Genomic DNA, 6,000 nt, shown 5'->3' on the forward strand with positions numbered 1-6,000 from the left:
ATTCAGAGTTAACAATGCACAGTAACCTTGTTGGATCGTTATTGCTTAGAGAAATGCATTGAGTCGATATACGTTATTGCTTGAATGACAAATCTCAAACATAGGTATGGAAATATCTATAAAGTATTCATAAAAATCAGAAATATGATTTATGTATTCTTCACTTCTCTGTCGATTAAATGGGACTGCCTTAGCTAAATAACGGATCCATGACCCAACCCATTGTGGCGAAACCACACTAGCTTGTTGTTTTTGCTCATGTCTCATTTGGAACACATGTACGGAAAAAAAACAAAATATAGGATATACATATACCTTGATACATCAAATCGTGATGTAAGGGAAAGTTTAGAAAGAAACCTTTGGAAGCAACATTAGTTAGAAACACATAGAAAGCAAAACAATAAGGTTGAACCTCATGTCTATTCCTCCAAATTCCTTTGGAATAGCCCAATCCATAGGATTTGTTGGAAAGCAGTTATTTGTTCCAAGAGCTCTCAAAGAAAATTTTTCTTTACGAATTCAACCCTCCAAAATTTCTACTCCAGAGCCTTCTTCATGTCAGAGATACGGTGTACCAGTGTATAGTATAATACTACTACTAGCAGTATTCGTGTACGACTACGACCATTGTGATATGATAATTTTGTAGGGATATTGGTAGCCATCGTTACCATGAAACGACACACGTTTTCGTAGGACTCACCCTCCACATTTGGAGGGAGGCGGTTAGAGCCCGAGCCCCGGCCCACCGCCGGCGTCCACGTGGCACCCCCTCCTTTCTAGCTCTGAGGCTTTCCATTCCCACACCGCAAGTATTCCTACGGTCCTACCACGTCAGTGGCAGTGGTGCGGGGGCAGAATTTTGCAGGTCGGGACGGTCATTATCTTGCGACTCGCGGGATTATTCCTTGGCACGAAGTGATTAGCGCGTGGTTTATTGATTTACTGTGCGCGTAGGGTAGCATTCTAACGCTCACGCGTGGGCCCGCGACGCCTGCCTGCCTGCCGTATCTGGGGAAGCTGGAGGGGCGCGTGCCCTGAGGCGGATCACACGGGCGAATGGTTGGCAGGCAGATATGGTTGCCTGCCAACCGTTTCGTCCGCGCGCACCCTCCAGCTTCCCTAGAATGCCCAGATACGGCAGACAGGCGACGCAGACCCACGAGTGAGCGTCAGCATGCTGTCCTGTGCGCACAGTAAACCACGCGCTAATTACTCTATGTCAAGGAATAATCCCGCGAGTCGCAATATAATGACCGTCCCGACCTGCTAATTTCTACCCCCGCATCACTACCGTTGACGTGGTAGGACCATAGGAGTACTTGCGGTGCGGGGAATGGAAAGACCCGAGCCAAAAAGGAGGGGGCGCCACGTGGACACCGGCTGCCTCCAAATGGAGGGTGAGTCCTACAAAACCGTGTGCCGTTTCATGGTGAACGATGGCTGCCAATATCCGTACAAATTTATCATATCACAACGGTCGTAGTCGTACACGAATGCTGCTAGTAGTGTTTTTTTTCTCCATTCCAAAATAAGGCTTCCTGAGCCTTCTTCTCGTCAGTTTTGCTCCAGAGGCTGAAGACCGAGGACAGCGGAGAAGCAAGGCACCACCGTGGCGAGTTGGTGGGTGACAAATATCGCTGCCGAGCACTAATAAGATCACAAAAACCTGGGCATACTCCCCATGGTGTGTATCATCCTACCCAGCCATCCACGACGCTATCTATCGCTTTCCACTGCATGCGTCAGGCGTGTGCACTTGCTGGGTTCAATGTGCCACGCACGATGTAACAGCCTCTGCTCTTTTTGTATGTGCCTCTGGTGCAAGCATAGTACTTACAACCTGTGACAGAACCGTCTAATCTAATGCCTCACAGGAGTGCTTATCTTATATTAGACACTAAGCACTCGAGGGAGAACACTAAATTACTCGGTTCCGTCGGGCACACCCCAGGGAAGAACCCGAAAATCCACATTTTTGCCATCAGGATCACAAATGAGAGAATAAAGCTTACATCATTCTGATATTTATTAATATAACAACGGAATGAAATCATATTATCAGAGTTATGAATAATTTAATTGAACAGCGGAATTTAAACATGTGAACAGAGTTACAGCGAAAATAAACATCTATTAATGACATGATGAAGTATTGATATATACTACGACAACAGATTATGAAACTTTTATTTATAAAAGTATTTGGTGAGAGTTATAAATAACAACTACGATCACAACGTAAAGGAAATTCTCTCTGAGCCCACCAGGAGGTATCCACACACAAGAGTCAGCTCTAGCATCCACCTGTCACCTGCAACAGGGGGAATAAAACCCTGAGTACTCAATTGTACTCAGCAAGACTTACCCGACAGGAGGAAAGAAAAGACTCCAAGGATATGCAAGGCTATCTGGATGTGGGTTGCATTTGCAGGAAGCATTACTAAGCGTGCGTCTTTATATTCGATTTTTATTAATAGCCGCATTGGTTCATTAACTAATCATTCTATGTAAGCACCTGTGCTACTTTCAAGCAGGTGGTAAGCAATCAGATTTTCTTTGTCCATCTTCCATCTTTCATCTTCAGTTCTTACTACGATGCTAAACCGTAGACAAGTCGTACTGGATCGCCCGACGATTCGCGAATCAATGCCCCCAGCTGGGTACCCCGAAAACACACGTCCAGCTTGTACCCCAGGCACAAGCAGGACCAACCCATCACTCTCATGTCCCGGGTGTTCAGGTCCCCGTCCAAACTAGGACTCCAAGCCCCCGCTCCTGAGTCCCGGACTCAGTACGGTGCAAGGACCTCCTCCACCAAAATAAAACCCTGACAGTCGGTCCGGAAAGAGCCGGATCCGCGACAAGAGAGCAACAAGTCTTCCAAGCGCCCATACACAAGTATGTGCTCGGGATAATAAGTCTGTGACCTGCCTAGAGTCATATGCAACGATCGGTCCTTAATTGATACAGACAGGGAAAGCAGTGTAACCAGGCCATGCCCCGCGTCCACGGCGACACAACCTCTTACACCCACCAATATCCAGACCATATCCCTGCCCGGTCATCATTTTTCATTTCCACAATTTATATTTTCCAAGTGATAATGATATAGTAACATATTTCCTATAGCTCGTGAGTGACAGGCAATCACTCGATTTCTACCGGAGTCCTGTAGCATAGCATTCTACACGATCCTGCCATACGAGTAAGACTCATAGGATAAAGGTATATATGCAAGTGGGTTTCATTCAACTCCTTAAAACTTAATGCACAATTATAATTTAAACTGCAGAAAGTAGGGTTTATGCACCGGGGCTTGTCTGGGTAAGATATAATCAAAAGTTAGCATTTGCATCTTCAGATCATCCGAATAGAAAGCCCATCGCACCGTCTTCGGATTCCCAATCATCCTTCAATTGATCTGTTGATCCATCATCGTACCTGTATGATATGCATTGATGCAAATGCATAGATGTAAATAATCAACGACAGCCGAAATGCTTAGAAATCTGATCCCGCCTCACAAGCTAACGAGATAACTCTAACATTGGTCTACGTAGCCATGTTGTTGAATAAGCCATCATTTCCCAACAAACATTTCAGTCATATAAACCAAGGTGTTTCTTTATTTTATTCTATCGATTTAATCCTTATTCGAAATAGAGCATCATTAACTACCCAGTAAACTGATTATTCTGGAGCTACAAAAATTACCACGAGTACCTAATATTGCTAAGAGCCTACTGTATAAATTTCAGATTCCACAACATTACCAATTTATCATGGAAATTCTTATAAGTTTATATTTTGCAATATCAAGTGCCTTAAATTAATTATATAGCTTTCCAGAGTATTATCCAACTATATGAACAAATTATACTAGCAGGTAGATCATGATTTTAGGAGCCTAACAAAACTGGTTTCATAATTTTTGGACTCCTATATCATTTTGTATTGATTTTACAAACTTGCCTTATACGTGAATTTATAAATTGCTTTAGAAAAATAATTGGGCCAGCGATCCACTACTCGGCCCAGCGGAAACAGCACCCGGCCAGCCCAGGCGCAGTCCACGGGCGGCGGCCCAACGCGGGGCGGTCACAGGCCGGCCCAGCGGAGACGGCCCATGGGCGCGCGTGGGTGAGCAGCCGACCAGCCCAGCGGGGCAGGCGGCCCAGCAACACCCACAGCCCGCGCGGAATGAACACGCGTGAAGCAAGCCAGACCGACGAGCGGAGAGCCCGTGTGAGCGCCGGTGATTTTTGCAGAAAAAAACCCATACTACTCGGTTATTACACGATGAGCCCGCGCACTGTTATACAAGAGACCCGTTTTTCATTTCGCACCCTCCTGGTCCTCACCTTCTCACAAGGTCGGCCCTCGACGCTCTGTGCGTGGCGGCGTGGCTCCGGCCGGCACAACGCACCCACGCCGAAAAGCAGAGCGGAGCACCGGCCTTCCGAACAGGCCAACGCGCGCCGCGGGGCCAAGACGAGCCCCAAGACGGCGACTTAGAGCTAAACCAACCGTCCCGGCGCCCTACCCGCGCTGCCGGGCCATCCGCCACCGTGGCGCGAGCACGCCGGCGTCCTAGGCTGCTAACAGAGGGATAAAGGCGGGGGGGGAAAGCAGAAGGGGCTCACCGTGGTCTACACAGAGATGACGGTTGAAGCGAAGAACCTTCGAACAGGCCCGGCCACGTGCGAGCGACCAGAGCAGCGCGCTCCATGGCGGACATGGCCGCGCCACCGCGTCGCTTGGCGAGGAACTTGGCCGAAAATAGGTGAGCACCCGATAGAGGGGAACAAATCACGACTACCGGTGCCATCAATCGAACCACTGCCGATGGTTAAGACCTTGCCCCCAACTGTGCTCTGTTCCAGCGGCAAGCTGACTGGCGGCGACGGCGACGCTACATGCACGCGCTCTGGTGGGCGATTTCCATAGCGGTTGACTGCAGTGGCAAGATAAGGACCTCGGGCACCACACAAGGAATCGGAGGGAAGCGCTTCATGCATGATGAAATTTGGAAGGGAAGGAGAGGCGGCCATGGCGACTGGCGACGACGAGATGATTTAAAACTCAGAGCAGAGCGGGTTGGCGAGCTAACGGAGCGAGTGGTCCAGGCGTGGGGGTAGGGCGCCTGTGGCACAACGTGGCCGACAAGGCGCGTCGGCTAGCACGAATAGCACCAAAAGCTGTGAATGTGCGTGGTCAAAAGCAACAGCGCCGCCGCAGGCAACGCGATGACGTCGCGAACAGAGCGAGGTAGGCGGTTCGTGAAGCAAGGACGAGCTCTATAGCGACCAAGGTGACAAGCGGGCCAGGACGCAGACCTATGCCAATGCGGGAGTAGCGCCGCATCTGGCCAGCTTCCGCACAGCAGAGGGTAGATGCGACCCTATCGAGACCGGCGTGCGGTCGACGTCCACAGGCTGGCCAGCGGGGCAAGGCACGGCAGGCGAGCAACCAAGCGAGCGGGAACGGTAGTGCGGCGACGGTGGCTCGGCTCGGCCAGGCGCTCAGCCGGCGGGCCAGGCCACGGCGTGGCCAGACACGGCCAAAGCGTGCAGAGACGCGTGGTGACCGCGGCCCAAAGGCCGAACGGGCGAACCAGTGCCATGCACGCTTTTTAAAGCGATGCCAAGGCCACCAAGTAGCGAGGTTAAGGCTTGGCCAACTTCACTCACCCAAAATCCATGCCACCAGCTAGCTAGGGAAGCACTCAGCGCGACCAAAGAGCGACTAGGGAAGGAGATACGGGAAGGCCAAGATGGGTTCGTCGCACAGCGCGCCGGTTCACGAACCGAGCACCGAACGTAGTTCTTCGTGCGTTCTAAGAGTTTCGAGCAATTCTAGGGATAACCCCGCTATGTCCAACCATTCAACGAACCACCCACACCAAAACACTTACGATGATACAACCAGTGATACAATAATATAAAGTTAGTGTTTAAGAAATTTTAGCGAGAATTTTAAATGCTAACACGTCAT

The sequence above is a fragment of the Miscanthus floridulus genome, chromosome 8, assembly GCF_019320115.1.
Source record: "Miscanthus floridulus cultivar M001 chromosome 8, ASM1932011v1, whole genome shotgun sequence".
NCBI classification, from domain to species: Eukaryota; Viridiplantae; Streptophyta; class Magnoliopsida; order Poales; family Poaceae; genus Miscanthus; species Miscanthus floridulus.